We start from the raw sequence: 19692 nt of genomic DNA on the forward strand, positions 1-19692 counted from the left end.
ACTGGGATGTAGTAACCATTGGGAAACCATAAGGCTACCAAATAAGCAAGGAATAAAATGTATACTGTTTCCTTTATCTCCCAAGGAGAAAAATGACAGAACATAAAACATTTTTCTAAACATTTCACTCCTGCTTACATAAGTTGCCTAGGACTGAAGAAGCTCAAGACCTACTTAATTTCCTGTACTCCTTCATCTTTTAAATTGGGAAACTCTCTGCTCTCTTAAGCTGTTTTGAAACTATATTCTAGGAGTTATTTTTCAAATGTTATTTTCAATAAATTAAGATTAATTAAAAACCCTGTTAGACTAAGGTGAGATTGTGATTAAAATTAAATATAAAAAAGTAGGATTTTTTATAATTTTGCATCAGAACTAGTAGAATGACCTCATACTCAATTTCAAGCTCACCATGTCATATTTCAAGAGTACTCTTAACACTCGTCAAAACTTTCATAAATCCAGACACTTTTGTTAGAGTAATAACACATTCCCTTCACATTTGTCAAACTAAACTATATATATTTATGCTATATGATAGCACCATATAATAAATCACACCAAAAAGCATGGTTTATTTATGCTTTTTCATAGCAGGAGAGTTTCAATAAACCAAAGGACCTACATTTAAATGCACTAGGCCAGACCAGTAGTCTACAGAGTGCATATGATCCATGGCACCATTATACATGGCCCAGTGACTTCTCTACTATGGTCTATCCCAGATAGCAGTGAATAAAAGCCCCCAGCTTGTCATGTATCTTGTGGGCCTGCATACAAAGTCTCTGAGCTTCCTGAACTACTTGCTATATCTATGTTTGAAAGGGTTGCTGTTTGATTCCAGAAAGTGATCAGCTAGGAAAGGGAAGAAAAATAAGGAGGTACAGATAAATTATAGGAAAGAGACATAGTTTATGGAGAAGAGGCATAGGGGGATGAAATGATGTGTCTAAGATCTTATAGGTTGTGCAAGTCAGAAAACCAAGTCACGCCAGATTTCCTTGGGTCTGATACTGTGCCCTGAACAGAGTATATTTCTCACCTTTCTTAGTTCTTCCCCTCATTTTTTTTTCCCACGAAACAGTTTGTAGGAGACATGCAGTGAACAGAAATTCCATGTTTAACCTTCAGTGGGGATCAGATAGCAGCTAATACCGATAAAAGCCTAGATAAACCCTTGACATTCTCTACTCCTTTGATTTATAGGAAGCTTCTTTTTTTTTTTTTTTTTTTTTTTTTCACCTGCCATCAAACATCAACATTATCAGGTACATAATATTCAGTTTCCTGAAAGGTTTTCACCATGATTTCTATTGTTTCTATTGTGGAAGGAACCTGTATGATGGTGGTGCTCTCTGTGACACATGGTGGTAATTCACTTAACTTCAATAGACACTAAGGTTATAGGTGGTTAAATTAATAGTGATATGTTCATGAAGTCACTTGAGATTCTGTGGTAGTGTAGGCTCTCCCTTTAACATCAGTGGTGGAACAAACCTTGCCTTAGAGGATAAAAGAAACTGTTCTCAGACTTGGTATTAGCATTAATATCATCACCTCCCTCCAGCAGAATATCCTACATTGCTGGATGTATCTCATCAGGTCCCATGGACTTTTGTACCTATGAAAGCTAAGGAACATAAAGGTATACAAGTCCATGGGACCTGAGGAGATACATCTGTGGGTCTTGAGGGAACTGGCAGGTGTAGTTGCTGTGCCACTGTCCATCATATTTGAGAAGTTGTGGCAGTCCAGTGAAGTTCCCACTGTCTGGAAGAGGAGACACAAAAACCCCATTTTAAAAATGGGAAAAAGGAAGACCCAGGGAACTACAGGCCCGTCAATCTCACCTCTGTGCCCAGCGAGATCGTGGAAACTATGCTAAGGCACATGGAAAATAAGGAGGTGATTGGTGACAGCCAACGTGGCTTCCCTAAGGGCAGATTGTGTCTGAGACACCTGGTGGCCTTCTACAATGGGGTTGTAGCACTGGTGGACAGGGGAAGAGCAACTGACATCATCTACAGGATTTGTGTAAAGCATTTGATGCTGCTGTCCTGCATAATATCCTTGTCTCTAAATTGGAGATACATGGATTTGATGGCTGGACCACTCAGTGGGTAAAGAATTGGCTGGACTCAAAGACTTGCAGTCAATGGCTCAATGTCCAAGTGGAGATCAGTAATGAGTGGTGTTCCCCAGGGACCAGTGCTGATGACACAGACAGTGAGATTGTGTGCACCCTCAGCAGGTTTGCCAATGACACCAAGCAGTGTGATGCGGTTGACATTCTGGAGGGACAGGATGATATCCAGAGGGAACTGGACAGGCTTGAGAAGAGGACCTGTACGAACCTCATGAAGTTCAGCAAGGACAAATGGAAAGTCCTGCACATGGGCCAGGGCAATCCTAAGCACAAATATAGACTGGGTGGAGAATAGATTGAGGGCAGCCGTAAGGAGAGGGACTGGGGGTCTTGGTTGATGAGAAGTTCAACATGAGCTGGCAATGTTTGTTTGCAGCCCAGAAAGCCAACTGTATCCTGGGCCGCATCAAAAGAAGTATTACCAGAAGTTTGAGGGAGGACCCCTCCACTCTGGTTTCATGAGACCCCACCTGGAGTAGTGCGTTCAGCTCTGGGGCCCCAACACAAGAAGGACATGGACCTGTTGGAGTGAGTCCAGAGGAGGGCCACAAAGATGATCAAAGGGCTGGAGCACCTCTCCTATGAAGGCAGGCTGAGAGAATTGGGGTTGTTCAGCCTGGAGAAGAGAGGCTGCAGGGAGACCATATTGCAGCCTTCCAGTACCTAAACAGGGCTTACAGGAAAGCTGGGGGGGGGGGGGGGGGGGGGGGGGGGGGAGCGATGACTCTTTCCCAGGGAGTGTAGTGATAGGACAAGGAGTAATCAATTTAAACTAAAAGATGGTAGGTTTAGATTACTTATAAGAAAGAAATTCTTTACTATGACAGTGGTGAGGCACTAGAACAGGTTGCCCAGAGAAGCTGTGGATGCCCCATCCCTGGAGATGTTCAAGGCTAAGTTGGACGAGGCCCTGGGCAACCTTATCTTGTAGGTGGCATCCATGCCCATGGCAGGGGGTATTGGAACTAGATGATCTTTGAGGTCCCTTCCAATCCACACCATTCTATGATTCTATGATACGGAGTAACTTAAGCATTCAAAGGACTACTTATTTTAATGATAATGAAAAGTGAACACTTTGTTCAGAAGAAACCCTGTACAGTTCAAAGGCTCACAGTTCTGGCACGATCCTTGTTGTTGATCTTTACAAGCCTAAAGCAGGCTTTCTCTTCTCTGTTTGCTAGTAGCAGCAGGAGCTTGGCCATCTCTCTCTCTTTCTGCCTTTAAGTCCCTGAGAGCAACAGAAGCACATTTCTCTCTCTTTAATTCAGCTATCTGATTTATGTGAGCAGTGTGGAAATGTGGGGCAGGACTTTTCCCTTGTGTCCTATTCCTAATTTAAGTGCTTGTAGAATGGCAGTTAAAATGTAACCAAATATTTTTGACAAACAGAAATCAAACACAAAGTGCAATCAGAGTTTCAGTGCAGATGAGGCACAGAAGATTAATTTCTACATTTCCTGCACTTTCAATTACTTGTATTATTATCCTACAATGAATTGTATCAGATATCTACTGCTGATTCATTAAGCCAACTTTGGATGAAGTGTGTGAAGTCACAGATTTTCCATATTTGTGGATTTCAATTGTGATAGTTCAAATTTAATTTTCTTGCTAACCATAAGCTAAACTTCTGATGGTGACATCTTTAAAAAAAGAACTCAGAAGTTAAACCAGACTTCCTAATTTCAATACTAAGAGAGTAGAGCAAGTTTATTAAACAATCAATATATAATCTTAGAGAGAATACTTAAGTGATAGAAAACCAGGCAGCACAGATTTGCTATGAACAAATTAAACAAATTTAATTTCCCCCTTTGACAGGATAGTTGGTCTAGTCAATGGGGAAGAAGCTTCTGTTGTGCTGTATGTTGACTTCAGTAAGGATTTTGACATTGTCTTGTGCCATCCTCATAAACAACGTGAAGCCCACATGTAATTACCATATAAACAATTTTAAAACCACTTGAGCAGAAGCTGTAAGTGATTTTTTTATTAAATGAAAGTGCCAATTCTCAGACAGTTCTGCAGCAGTCTGTCCTAGACCTGGTTCTAATCCATATTTTCAGCTGTATTTTGTGATGTAGTAGGTGGTGAATTCATAAAATGACTAGATGACACCACAGTGGGTGGTGCAAATTCGTTAAGAGCTGGAGAGGAATTTAGAAACTACTTCATCAGTTGAAGAAATGATCCAAATTAAATCCAGTAAATAGAAGTCCTGTGTTTCAGAAGGAGAAAACAAATGCGTAAATGCCAAAATATGGTACAATTATGTACAAAGCAATATTATAGAAAAAAAAATCCAAAAGATCTAGTGAATGACAAAATAAAAATGAATTACAAATATTGAACTGTTGGAGAACATATCTTATTGTCACATGTAAGACAAAAATGATTCTGCTCTACTTAGTGCTGATGAGGCCTCACATGACTACACTTTAAGGAAACATTGATGTAGGCAAAGCCAGGGAAGAGTTGCAGGACAAGAGTTTTAGTAATAGTGACATTTAAGAAAAAAAGAACAAATGAAAACACTTCTATAAATGGGAAGATAAATGAAGAAGATGCACTAAAGAAGATGCTATTCCAGAAAGGACAGTTCCTAAACGTTCTTTGTGCTGTGCTTGCAGGGCAGGGCAACAAAATACTGGTTTAATCTGCAGTAAGGTAGATTTAGGAATATGTAGTAAAGATAAAGCAATTAGTGAAACAAGCTACTGATGCAGAGTATGGAAGTATTTCACTGGAGTTTTTAAAAATGAGTTTGATATATGCTAAGCTTTCTTATTGTTTCACTCCAGCGTTTGATTGTTGAAAACATAGCTTCTTTCTTCTTATAAACTTCATGCTTCAGATAACTAATCCTCTTCAGCATTTTCTTTATAATATTTTTGGTTTCTTGAAAAGAAGAGGTGGCCAGATTTTAAAGCTTATAGATTTTTTTTTTCTCCACATATCATGAGCAGTTTCTAAAACTGTTTACTGGGGCAAAAGACAATATATCAGCAATCTATTGTAATAAGAAAAAAAGAGAAAGAAATCAAAAGGGCAGATTTCTGAAAGGCACAGTTTCTTTACACTGATTTTTAGAAAAAAATTGGCTTTATTCCCCCATCTATTGCTGACCCTGTTGGGATATATGATACGAACTAGACTATGTATCTACTTACTTTGTATTATTTTACACAGTAGGACTTCTATACCTGGGAAACGTACATTGCATTTTGGATATGAGTTTATAGCTTGATTCCAACTACCCAACAAACACACACAGATTATGTAAAAACACTTTGAAATCTGCAAGCTTTTTCTATAATTTATGGCTGTTGAGTGTACTGATAAATATAAACATACATGAAACAATGATCTTCCACTATAGAAAGATGAAATAGTTACTGGTGTTGGACAATATACATGCAAGCATAAACTCTTACTGATTTCCAGTGAAACAATGTCATCTTATAGGAAGGAGCAGTCCAAGTCCCACACTGAATGGCACATTGCTGAAAGCAGGGAGAGTCTGCCAAAGAAAGGATGGCCACAACCTTGCCTTGATTCTTTTATATTTTTTTTTTCCTCTAGGAATTTACTAACAGCTATTGTTCCAACTGTTTTTTGAGAATGTGTCCATAGCAGCAAAAAGGGGAGAAAAACAAATGTGGAGGAAAAATAAATGATTACATAGGATGACAAGTGAAAAAGGGAACTGTGGGTCACAGGTTTAAAATATTGCAGTGGGAAGCCAGAGAGGGAAAGTGACCAGGCATCCCCAGTAGCTCTGTGAATTTCTCAAGGTTGTTCAAGGAACACCTTGGATAGGCAAGGTGAGGGATAGGAAACCAGCCCTGTGCTCCCTGTGATCCCCCATGTCAAGTGGCCAGCCCCTGGTGTTCACCAGGGCCTTGCTGATTGATGGAAAGATCCTGCAGCTTGTTAGGCAAAAAGGAGATTGGGTGGATCATGTGGAATTGGATGAGAAAAACTGCTCATTTGTATGGAAGAACAGAGAGGGAAGAGGAGGTTGATATAGCATTGGTGGCTTATGGCAGAGGTAAAAGGAGCATAATGGGTATTCCACACTGCCCCATTAGCTTAAAGTCCTTATCTGCAAAAGACAGAAAGTACTGCAGTGTAATGTCAGGACATCGTAAATGCTCCAGACTATAGAGTTGTGCCCATATGGAGTCAGAGTTCCTATGGTGAGTATTAGTGAAGGGCAGTACTGCAGGAGATAGAAGCTCGGGGCAGTGGTGGTGTCTGGGGAAGCAGTGGTGTGAGATGATTTATTCCCCCTTCTGCTTCTTTCTTTCTTTGATACCGTGCAAGGTAGGAAAAGGATAGAGAGAAATCTCCGGGAGTGGGACCTACAGCTAGCATGGCCCCCTCCCATGCAGCAGGGCTTCTCTACCTTACTGTTGGAGATACTGTTGGAGGACTACTGTAAGTCTGCAGTATATTATAGATCCATTAATCTGTGGAAAAACCTGCTCTTGCAATCCTGCCAACAGCAGTTTTGCCCACTCCAGACTTCACTTATACAATATTTAAAACACAACAAAGTCCAGGTACCGTGAATTGGAATCAATATCAGTATCTATTTGCTAGTCGGGCTGATTCTTCAGAGCACAACAACCTAGCAGAGCAGAAGTCCAAGAAAGATTAAAAAATGCATGTATATATGTAAAAATAGTATCCTATTCAGCCTGTGAATTGAGATGAGAATAAGGAACTTGAGCAAATGAGATTTCCTCAGTGATGTCATTAAGTGCTCAAAAAGTCAATTGCACTGCCTGGCGAGGGAAATAAGTTTCTGCATGATATTCTTCCATGTTTTTTTTAGAACTGTGAGATGATAATTAGTGAAGGAAGAGAAAAATACCAGGTAAAGTGTCCTTGCATGTTCCAGGATTTCTCAGAACCTGAGTGAAGCTTTTTCCCTATGAGTGATTACGGGAAGTCCCTTGTACTGAAGAGGACATACCGGTACTGAGGTCATTCACAGACCTCGCCACTGTTACAAAAATAGCCTGAGATATTGAAAAGTTTGATTATTATTTTTTTTTTGAGTAAAAACAAAGTTTCCTCTTCCACTGAACAGACATTTTATATGACAGCTGAATCTTGTTTATTGGTCCTGGTCACTGAGGCCACTGAAAACACCGAATTTTGTTAAGGTTTACCAGCTTGTTTTCTGTTTGATCTCTAGAAAATGTAATTCCAGCCAATGGGTTGGAACTCAGAGGCTGCTAGAGGAAGATGTGATAAAAAGATCCAGTTTGGTGCCTGAGTCTGATGCTGGTGATAAGGCATTTGTCCAAATAAGAAGGACGTAGTTACCTGAGTGGAACCCTGGTTTCACCCAAGTGCATAGTAATACAGGCTTTACCTGAATAAGGATTTCACACGCGTTACTTTGGGATGTCTGGGTAACAAAGTAGAGATATTGAAATATACACTTTATCGTACAAACCCCTATGTTCCACATTCTGGTATTTGTATTTCAATAGGTGTTAACTTCCATTGTAGCACAGGTATTCAGGGTGGGTGGAGTAGCGTGCGGAGGGGGGTGAAGGAGTGGAAGAACACTTCCCAACATTTTTATTGTAAAATATTTACTGCCTTTTTTATGGAAAAATAACTAACAAAATTCCTCCCTAAGAAATTCTACATTTTCTAGGATTGCTTTTATACAACAAAATTTAATCCCTTCCCCCATATACTTCCAAGACTTCAAATAAAAATGCCTGCATTTCACATTTGAAATAGACTGTTACAGACAATATTGTGCTAATATTAGTTTCTAAACCACCCCACCCTTCCTCTTCTTTTGATCCTGACTCACCCAGTCTAACTGCTTGTGTTCTGTTCATAACACTAAAGAACTACAGACCCATTTTGGGCAATAGATGTGTGTTGTGCTTTTGATGTGAAGTATAGGTGCAATAGTGATGGTCTTTTACAGCTCCTAGGAGTGATTCCCAGTTCTTGAATTTGAAAGCATGCTCTGGCCATGTCCTTCTTCTCTGTGAGGACAAGACAGAGATTCACAGCACCTTCCCTTCCACAAATCTTATTTGGTACATGAAGGAAGCAAGGCCACATGCTCAAGATGAGTGCTATGAAATGCTCCAATTAGTTACTGGTCTGGATGATTATGAAGAACTAAGGTACTTAGCAGTAAGAATGCTACCATTTGCACCAAAAGGTAAGCCTACATCTAGATTAGGCAAATAAATTTTTTTTTTGTTGCTTTCTAAAGTACTAATCTTGGGACTTAAATTTTAGTGACCTTTTAACTTGATTAACTGAGTTTAGTACATGTGGATTACATAAGAAAAGTGTATGAATTGCTGAACAAGGACTTGCAACATCAGAATAAGAAGAGATGCCCTGAACTAATGGGACACACTGAATACTTATTTCTGTGTAGTTTTGAAATTAGTTGTAATTTTTAAAAATGCAAAAACCCTCTGACAGATTTTCAAAATAAGTCAGATTTTTCTCATTGAACATAGACCTCAAAGGCATTTTTATTCTATCAACAAGAAGCACTGGTTGACATTTCTCTTGGAAGACAGGAGGAAAGAAAGCTGAACTATTGCTAATACCTGGCAGTTTACTGTAGCACTTCAGGAAATAGTTTTATTTGAATGACAGCTGAAGAAGGTGGCTTGACCTTGCGTGTTTCTGGTCAGGAATGTCAGCAGCATTCTGCTCAGTTTATCCCAAGAAGAAATTGAGTTAAAGAGTAGTTTGGAGCACTGCTTTAGCAGTTTTATAATGTAATGAGATTACATTAATTGAATCATGCAGGAAGGATAAGAGTAGCATGTTGATTGCTAGTGAAGAGATAGTTATTGTGATTGTGAATTTTACACTCTTTTATAAGTTTCTGTTCCACTAATGCACATTTTCTCAGCGTTAGTGGCTCATCTGGAGGTCAAATGATGTGTGACAGGACACTTTTAGACTCACTTGATGGTCTGGACTCCTGAAAGGCACAGGCAGTCCAGTAAGTGGACTGCAGCAAGCACACAAGGACATTGACTGTTCTTGGGCATTAATCTGCCTCTTCATTGGCTTTTTTTTCTCCATATTTTTTCCTACCATGAAGGTGTAGAAGCATGTCTCTGTTCTGCTCTCTGAACTAAGTGGAGTGAAGAGAATCAGATGACAGCACACAAATCAGGAAAGCAGGGATGAGACAAGGGATCTTTCAGGCACCATGTGACAGAGCATAAGACCAGTACTCAGGAGATAAAAGGAACTGATCCAAGCATTGCAGAGCCCTGATGTACCACAGATACTAGGCAGATGTTTGCAGCATTTGCTCCACTGCCGGATTCTTGTGTTGTTTCTGGGCAATCATCCATTTACTTAGCTACAAGGTTTTTCTTCTCAGCCTGACAGCTGCTGATATCTATTTTGGCAACAATACTTATACCTCTGCTTCAGTTGCTTGCTCTTCCTCCTTTAAAGAGAAACTCGTTTTTCTAGATATCATTTCAAAATGTCTGTCACTGATTAGTGTCCTCCTTTTCCTGCCAACATATTCCAAATGTAGGACCTGGAGAGATTATCAAAAGAGATAAGAATACCTGAAAAGAATCTGATTTGAAAGAATCCTGTTTCTCCTCCTGAGAGATCCCTAAATGATCTCTAGTGGGCAGCGATATACTATACAATCTTATCAGCAGATTGCTGTTTTCATATAAAGTCCTCTGGTATCCTAAAGAATATAAAATTTCCTATAAAATGTTTATTATGAGTTTCCAAAATACCTTCCAAAAATCAAAACTAAAACATCTCCAATTGAAAGATCTGAATTCTGAAATTTCTTTTAAATCATGTAAGTTGGAACATGTAGATATTTTCTTCATATCATATAATGTAAAAAATCATCGGTACAATTCAATTTCTAAGTACACAGTAGAATTTAGTGACAAAAACTAAATGAAGTTGTGGACTTCCAAGATTTTCTTAGTGCAAAGAACGAAGAAAGCTGCACACTCTACATGTACTATTAACTGTGAACACAAGCAAATGAGAATGGTGGAGAGAAAAAATGGAATTTCCTTTCTTTTAACGAATAAATAAGTCTAACTTAACGATGAAACTTTTACTTCTTTCTTAAAATCATTGGAGCAAGAAACCATTAGTTTAATAAAAGTGATTAATGTGATGCAAAAAATGTTGGCAACATCAGAAGGATTCCTATTCTTTCTCTCTGCTCTTGTAGAACTCATTGCAGTTGTAAAAGAGGCAGCACAAACTTGAAAGTGGATTTGCTACACTCAGGCCTGTTGCAACTGGTTTGCACACTGGATTGGTGCAGTGAATTCTCCGGGAAAAAAAAATACAATAAAAAAAAATAAAAGGCTGTTGCATATTACTGTATAGGGAAAAAAAGGCACAAGAAGCCTTTTCTGTTAATTTGTCATTTGATGTTAAGGTATACTGCAATCCTGACAAATGTAATCATATTTCATTGTCCTCTGCAGAAGAACTCTTTTGATCATGTCTGAAATACATGTCAGTAGTGCAGATATGAAAAAGTGTTAAAATGTAACTCATGCAACACTTGCAATGCTGAACATGATGCACTTCAGTATCACCTCTATAACTGGTATCTATGGATTCCTGCTGATAATGATGCTAAAATGTGAGTGAGGAATTGGTTATTTTCATCCTATTCTCCTTACTTACTTCAGTCAATGTCAGGAGAAGACATGGTCTGTATTATTTTCTACTATAGCCTTTGTCATGAAAATGAAGCATCAGGATGTTCATTTCTATCAGAAGAGAGTGAGAGGGTCAAAATCAAGCACTGAATACCTCAGACACTTTTCAGAACTTCTTATGGAACATAGCAGAAAATTATGGAAATAGTAGAAACACAGGTTGCAAAGTAAATGTTAGAGATTTTTAGGAAAAAATTTATCTTCAAAATTTTCATGGCTAAAACAGGATGTCAGTGGAATGTGTTAAGATTTTGACAAGCTCCAAAATTATTTAGGAATGCAAAATCCACAATTTGCAATGCCACCTCAGCTCCAAAGGCAAAGAAATACTTTTAAATATTTGACTCACAGTCTTATTGCATATGAAGGAATGATTACTTTTCAATTATGCAAACCTCCACCCCCTAACACTGTAGGAGGTGTTCGCATCTGACAGTTCTGATCATTGGATTCCCAGACTTAACCACACAGTGCAAAGGGCTTATGGTGCAGTGTTAATGGTGCTGCTCTTTGCTGCATGTGTATTTTGATGTCTTGTTTATATGATGAAGACATTAATAAAGTTTAGATGCAAGAGTGGTAAAACGTTAAGAATCTTTAACTTTTACAACCAAAAGAATGAATAGAGTGAAAAACCAGGATTGTGTTTTGTTTTGTGTTTCTACAAGAAGGTTGTGTTATTTGTTGAAGTCTACAAAGCGAGGAATATTTCCAAAAAAACAAACACAACACATACAGCTCTGTATGTGCCAACAGGAGCAGCCTATCTGATAAAATTTATGGGGACTGAAATCGCCTTCTTTTTGCTGTTTTCTTGTTCAGCATTCCTCTTACTGTGCCTGTGTCATGATGCTGCATACAGGCTCTCAAAAAACTGCCATTTGACTACCTCCAGGAAAACTCACATACATGCTTTACACTACCCAGCTTTCCTCCTCGCCCCCCATCCCCCACCCCACCCCTTTTCCTAATTTCCCAACCAGTCAGCCTGATAGATATGATGCAGTTATCCCATCACTCATCACTATGCAAATCACATGGAACAGATTTTTTTTCTTCCTTCTCTGGTCTCTAGGGAATCCTCCAAAGTCCATTTCTTTGGAAAGGAATATTCTCTTTGAAATTTCTTTTAAATAAAGCAGGGGTGTCCAATGCCAAGTAGCAAGTTGTGAGGAAATGGATCAAAACTCAGGAATTCATATTTCCTTTCCAGTCACACAATAATGAGGAACAACTGTAGTGAAATCCTATGACCTCATATAAAAAATTATCCTGAAATTGACTGAAAAAGTACTTAATGTCAGTATAAAAGACTGGTAATACTTGAGGGAATAAGATCCTATTTTTTCTTGGCAACTATTTTAGCAGTATAAACCATTTAATTTCATTCTCTCACACCGAACATCCTGCCTTAAGTTTTATAATCTATTTAATTGAGCACAATTAGAAGTGACTTTTGTTACATTTAGGCCTTAACATTTGAGTCTATTAACATAGGGGTTGGGGAAAATCAATGATTCCTGAGATAATAATTGCTCATAGGAGAGAAAGAAGTAAAGTAACAGGAGTCAGGACTCTGAAACATTAAGTGAACACTCCCCCTTTCTCTAATGCTGGAGGAAAAGGATATCTTCCAGAGATCTGTCAAATAATTACAAGTTAGTCCACAGTTTGGAAGCTATAGATCTAAAACAGGAAACCCTACTGTGCATTCTGTAACCTATATTTTACTGTTCAAAGTCAGTTTTGATTTCATAATCCTGGCAGGGTCTGCTAGCGCAGTAATTGAAGCTTTTGTATTTTAAAAGACTTACAAGTAATATTCCTAGGATTTCTAGGGGAAAGTACTTCTTACAAAGATGCACTTTTTCCTCTGAGAGATTATGGGCATTTTTGCCAAATATTTCAGTTGAACTGGATGCAATTATAAATAGAGAAGACTTTAAAAGCATCTAAGCCTTCAATTCACTTCTCCCGTTTTGCCTAGCATTCCTCCTCCGCAGCTCTCCCAAACACTTCTTATTTGCATGAAGAAAGAGTCTATTTACCCTGTTTGGTCTATTAGTAAGATAAGTTCCATAAGCAGGGCAAAAAACAAACTTCTGCCACCAGTTGGAACACTTCACTCCCATTCAAGTAAGAAACCACTTTGTATGATTTTTGGCAGCTGCACTCCCCCAGTCCCTTAATTCATTGGACAAAACCAAGGGAAAATCAAATTCCTTCCCCAGTTCTCTGAAGATGTTCCTTGGAACATTTTATTTTTAAAACTAGCATTTGTTCGCCTTTATACCCATCCAATGACTATTTCCAGCACAACTCTCCCCAAAATATGGTAGAGCCTTTCTGTTCCCATTTTCCAACAGTTGAGCCTGTGGAAAGTGCACAGTACATTTAATCACTGCCTTGCAAATTTGTGTATGCAGCCAATTAAAATGAAGTAACCAAAGAAAATAATTCAGCTAAGCCTTGTGTTTGAGAAAAAAAGCAGTTGCACGAAGAAAAGTTTAGAGGGGACAGAAGATACTGATTATAGTTTAGAAGTGGATTTCTAGTATTGAAGTATGGATTTACATACAGACTACTGTTATCTTTGAAGATCAACATGGTGGATCTAGCTACTAAGGCGCTCTGTCTCCTTATGACAGGTGTCAGGGTCACATTAGTAGTTCCTTTCTCACTTACTTATTCCTACTTTTGAACAAGATACTGTTTCACAGTGTTTTAAGTTAATAATAGGTAGAATTTATTTATTTATTTTTATTATTATTCACATATGATTAGGAAATCCTATAGGGCCAAAGAATGGTTTTGTTTCTTTTTATAGTGACTAGCTACAGAGCCAAGAAATTCATTGTACATCTTGAGGCTACTCTGTGTGGATATCAAGCAGGTATTCTGAGTACACCATCATGAAAGAGAAGTTTCACAAAGCAGAGTACAAGTTCTTCTGGTTGTTTAGCTATGTTGTAAATTACAGGTCAGAAAATTACAGGTAAACTACAGGTCAGAAAATACAGGTCAGAAATTTGAGGAGAAATCATATTTTTCAGGGGTATTTTATAGTCAAATCCTCAGTGGATACAAATGGATGGGGTACTGAGGAGATTGTTCTGTGGTTAACTTGCAGGGGTCATGACATTTGTACTGATTGGGACAGATGGATAGTAACATCTGATATATTATCTTCAGAAGCTTGTCTTTTAGAGAGTGGCAAGTACAAGGGATACAAAATACTATACTCTATTTATATGGAAATTAAAGAAATTTCATCCCTAAGTATTTTCTTCAAAAATAATTGTATGCACAGCAGTATTCTTGCTTACCTTAGTCTGTCTCTGAGAGACCCGTTATGCCAGTTAGGTTTTCATCAGGCTGTAAATGAATGCCATAGCTGGCACAGGAGAAAATTCTGGTGTGCCAGATGACAAAAATATACCAAGAACCAGGCATCTCAAGTTGCAGATATCCAGGTGAGATATCTAGTAGTGACAATAATAATGGATAATAATGGATGCATTTTTGTTTGAAGCTGATAAGCAGCTGCTACAGCTCAGTGCTAGATTCACCAGCAGGTGGGTGACAATAAATAAACTACAGCTGTGTTTGCTGTGGCTCTCATTTTTATTTTGAATTATTTATAAATAGCACTAGCAGCAATTTAAGCATTACCAAATCATATGCCCTTTAAATGATTAGCTTTTTTTTTTTTTTTTTTCTCTCTCAACATATCCTAACGGAGCAGGTAGTAACTAGATGGAAGATAATGTCATACAGGTGCAAGTGTGCAAGTACAATTCTTTTCAGACCTGTGGCTCCCATCAGCAATAATGAAGTTTTGAGTGAGCTTTTAAAAGGGAGATTCAGCTACCACTTTAATTTAAACAATGTGCTGCAAAGCACCCAACTACACAAATATTCTTCAAGCAGCACCATCTGGGTATGTTATAATTTTGTCAGAAAAATAAAAATTTAGAGAGTTGAAGTAAAACTTAATGTACTGGCTCAATCTAGTATCCTGTTACATCATTTCAGCAAATGCTAACACCATGTCAATATCCCCTTTGATGTCCCATTCAGCAGTACACCATCTATGTGCCATTTGGGCTTTTGAAGCTCTGTTACTATACTTGTTATTCTCACAGCTGTGACATGCTCAGCCTGGAGGTGACCATTTTGCTTAGGCAGTCATTCAGTCTGTCATCTGTCATTTGGTGCTCCAGACAGTTCTTCGTTCCAGCTGCTAATACCTGAATATACAGGCTTTTTTTCTCTCTCTCTCTTTTTTTTTTTTTTCTTTTTCATGATTCATTTCTCACGCTCAGATGAGATTCTTTATAAATATCTTCAAAGTTCTGCCATGCAATACATTCTCTTAAAATTATTGTTTCCAAGTACACATGCAAAAGAACTGACAAAGATAAGACACCTGTCCTGTCATACTGCCCAAGCATGTCTTGTTCTTACCTTGTCCTCCCCTGCATGTCTGAGAGCATCTGTTGTCCTGTCTCCTAGATTGCAAGCACTTTTGCAGAATGTGGCAGAACTTGTTCTAAACGTTTGCCCATCACTGCCAAGATGTTAGACTGGGATTAAAGACCTTTCTGTCCCAGTGATAGGCCAAGTCTGTTTCAATACCTTATAAAAAGTAATACCTAAAATGTGAGTGAGGGTTGAGGATCTGAACTTGTAACCAGTGCTCTCTGTTCTTCAAAACAGGGATAAAAGGGGACTGTACATACCGAGAAAAGCTTTTAGCAAGAAAATACCAAGAACAGATTTCCTCTTACTGCACTAAACCTTTCTTTTTACTGCACAGACTGACATGTCAGCAGTGGAGCCAGTCCTCCTCCAACAGAGCAAAGAGAGCTTCTTAAAAGGCAGCAAGCATGGTGCCGCAGGAGCTGAGACCTCTGACACATAGAATTGGGGCGCTCTGTTAGCATTTCAGTTGTGTGCATACTCTAATCCTACCAGTTTGTCAGTTCTGCACCATAAGGTAGTGGGAACTTGCAGCAGGGCAGGGGTTGTGTAGACCTTTTGCATTTGAGTGCAGATGCAAATCCAAAACATAGCACCCTACCAGCTACTAGGAGGAAAATTAACTTGATCCTAGCTGAAACCAGGACACGTGGCTTACACCGCCCTGACAAATCTTTTCCAGTGAGGCAACAGGTGATGTGAAGGCTGGGGTCATTGTGCATATCATGCTTTTTCTGCACTTTGCACCTTATTGATTGTGGTGCCACACTGCTCCTTAATGTACCTGCCCCAGCACAGGTTGCTCATGACCACAGTATTTCTGGGGTGTCCCTGTCCCTTTTGGGTCAGTGTCCTCTTCCAGCCTGCAGCTGCTAGTATTCTTCTTAAAAGTTCAGGGAAAAGGAAAAAAAGACTGTGAGTAGAGTAAAAGCTTGGAAGGCAGGGGAGAGGTGGGAAGTGGGAGAAGTGATGAAAGAAAGAAAGAAAGAGAGAAAGAGAGGAAAGAAAAAGGATCATCAGGAAGAAGCTGGGAAGTGCCATGCCCTTATTGCTTTGTGTCTCTTCTCTCAATCCTTTTATTCCTAATTAGACCCCACCCCCTACCCAGCAGGGTGGCCTGAAGCCTGCACAGGCCTCTTCCTCTCTCCCCAGCCTAGGCTCCAGTGTGCCTGCTTCTCTCTCAGGCCATCTCAGCCTTTCTGGGTGCCTTCCCCTTTCCTTTCATCTTTGGTACCTCGTAGGCACTCTCCTTCCTGCGTAGCTGCTGAACATTGCTGCTGGTGGAGGCCAAGTGGAGCAGTCATGACCAGCCTGCCTCTGCCTCACCTACATCTCCCACTGTCCCCAAAAGCAGAGCTCCTCTGGGTCATGTGGAGGAGTCTTCTCTGAAGGAGAGAAATGGGAAAGAGTTGAAGTGACCTTGCGGGGAGGGAAGATCTTGGTGAATCAGCAGGAGAAAGGAACTCTTTTGGTGACGATTTCTCTGTATGTTTGGGAAACAGTGGCCACAATTACAGTGCTAAACTTAGATGGAATATTGATGAGCCTTATTGAGATACTTACTAAAAAAGGAGCTGAAAAGGTCACCTTTGAACTGGCTAGTGAAGGTGAAAAGCAATAGTCAATCAGCACAGTTGCCAAGAGAAAGAAAAGAAGGAGAGGAAGAAAGGGGAAGGATTTGTGTGTCCTTTCAGCAGCTCCTGATTCACACACCTCTCTACATGCTGCTTCTGAGGTAGAAGTGAACACACACACCACCATTCCTTTCTTGCCTTCACAGGCGCATGTTGGAAGGTAGATCACTAATTCATTAATGCTGTAGTACAATGTATAGCCCATGTAAATAGAGGGATTGTAGCTTGCAATTGTCCTCAACTAAAAGTGTCTGTGCCCTTGTCCTTGGCTCTGCTGGCTCTGCCAGAGGAGGGGATTGCTGACTACCAGTGGCACTGGAATAAGAAAACTCCATGCCGTCAGACTTCTTGTCACAGGCTCATATTGGAAACATCTTGCTTCAATAAAAACTGAGCAAAGCAGTAGCTTTAAACCCTTCTTCTGTATTTTCATCACTTTATCCTAATCACTTTTACTTTCCAGATTTGCTGGAAAAAAAAGAAAAAATTTCCACTGCACAGGTTTTATATAAGTCCTTTTTCAGCCTTTGAGGGTTCAATGTACAAATTTGCATCCTACACTAATGTAGGATGGAAAGCTCGAAAAGGTGGTCAGGGTAATTTCTAGTACATAAGATCTTATACAATGTTGTGATAAGCTTTGCAATCACTGGATTATTACACTAACTGTTTGTCACTGTGCACATGTGCATATATAATCAGCAGTGTTTAACAGCATACATTACATTGTTCTTGTGTTGGGTATATTGTGTCTCATCTATCAAGAGTATGAGTTAAATAGTTAAAAATGTCCTGGATTCAGCTGCGATAGAGATAATTTTCTTCATAGTGTCTGGTATGTTGCCAGGATGACTCCACCTCCTCCCTGGGCAACCCATTCCAATGCCTGACTACTTTTTCTGAGAAGAAATGTCTCCTAATTTCCAACCTAAACCTCCCCTGGTGCAATTTGAGGCCATTCCCTCTTGTCTTATTGCTAGTTATCTGCAAGAAGAGGCTGACCCCCAACTTCCCACACCTTCCTTTCAGGTAGTTGTAGAGAGCAATAAGGTCTCCCCTGAGCCTCCTCTTCTCCAGCCAGACTAAACAACCCCAGTTCCCTCAGCCGCAACTCACAGGACTTGTGCTCCAGGCACTTCACCAGCTTTGTAGCCCTTCTCTGGACACGTTCCAGGGCATTGATGTTTTTCTTGTCGTGAGGGGCCCAAAACTGAACACAGTACTTGAGGTGTGGCCTCACCAGAGCTGAATACAAGGGGACGATCACCTCCCTGGTCGTGCTGGCCACACTATTCCAGATACAAGCCAGGATGCCATTGGCCTTCTTGGCCACCTGGGCACACTGCTGGCTCATGTTCAGGTGAGCTTTGACCAGCACCCCCAGATCCTTTTCCTTTGCACAGCTTTCCAACCACTCTGCCCCAAGCCTGTAGTGTTACATGGGTTTATTGTGACCACCAAAGTGCAGGACTGAGCACTTAGCTATGTTGAACTTCATCCCATTGACTTCTGCCCATTGACCCATCCTGTCCAGGTCCCTCTGTAGGGCCTTCCTACCCTCCCTGCTTTCTGAGGGTGCACTCAATTCCTTCATCCAAATCATCAATAAAGATATTAAAGAGAATGGGCCCCAACACCGACCCCTGGGGAACACCACTCATGACCGGTCGCTAGCTGGATTTCACTTCATTCACCACCACTCTCTGGGCCTGGCTATTAAGCCAGTTTTTAACCTAGCAAAGATTGTACCCATCCAAGCCATGGGCTGCCAGTTTCTTCAGAAGAATACTGTGGGAGACCATGTCAAAGGCTTTGCTGAAGTCTAGGTAGACTACGTCAATAACCTTTCCCTCACCCACCAAGCTTATTCTTTTTGTAGTTTGGTGGTGTTTTTTTGTTTTGTTTTGTTTTGTTTTTCTTTTTTTTTTTTCCTTTCTTATTGGACTGTCCTTATCTCAACCCACAAGTTCTTGCACTTTTCTTTTCAATTGAGTGAGCTGTGAGATATGCAAAAAGCACATTTTAGCCGTTGTTCAGGCAAGCACATTGTAACCTGGCTGCTCTGATGATAAGATAGTGGGGCCAGTAGCCATGAACTAGAAAGAAAGGAAGCCAGGCAGCTGGGATCTTTCTTTCTAGAGAAGGGGGCATTGACAAAGTGATTGCAAAAGGGGTACAAGCCCTCCGCCTCTGGAGGCAATTTCTGTCAGGCATGAAGTTTCCTTTCAAGGAAGATGTTATATATCACCCAGATAAGTAGACCACCATGGAGAGAGGTATCCAGTACCTGAGGAACTTAGCTGTGCTGGAGGTGATTTATAGTGACCTAGACAATGACCAGTTATTCAAAGATCCAGATGAAGTAAAGTGTATACAACCAATGTGGTGTAAGTTCATATGGAGTGCACCATCGTTGTATGCCAACTCACTGTCAGTAATGACCTGGAAAGACAGAGAGGAACAAATGGTGGATGTATTCACCGGCCAACTCTGGCCACATGAAGAAAGTCTCTCTTCTTTCCAGCATACAGAGAAGATGAAACAGCTGTCTACCTTGCATGGTCTCTCAGAGGACCCTTCTGTTGTGGAGTTGCTGAGGGTCAGTGTACCAGGTTAGATTTCCAGGTTAAATTATACAAATGGAGGAGCCAGAAACAGAGGTTCTAGTTATTTCACCTATTCAACA

This window comes from Anser cygnoides, chromosome 1 (genome assembly GCF_040182565.1).
Source record: "Anser cygnoides isolate HZ-2024a breed goose chromosome 1, Taihu_goose_T2T_genome, whole genome shotgun sequence".
NCBI lineage: Eukaryota > Metazoa > Chordata > Aves > Anseriformes > Anatidae > Anser > Anser cygnoides.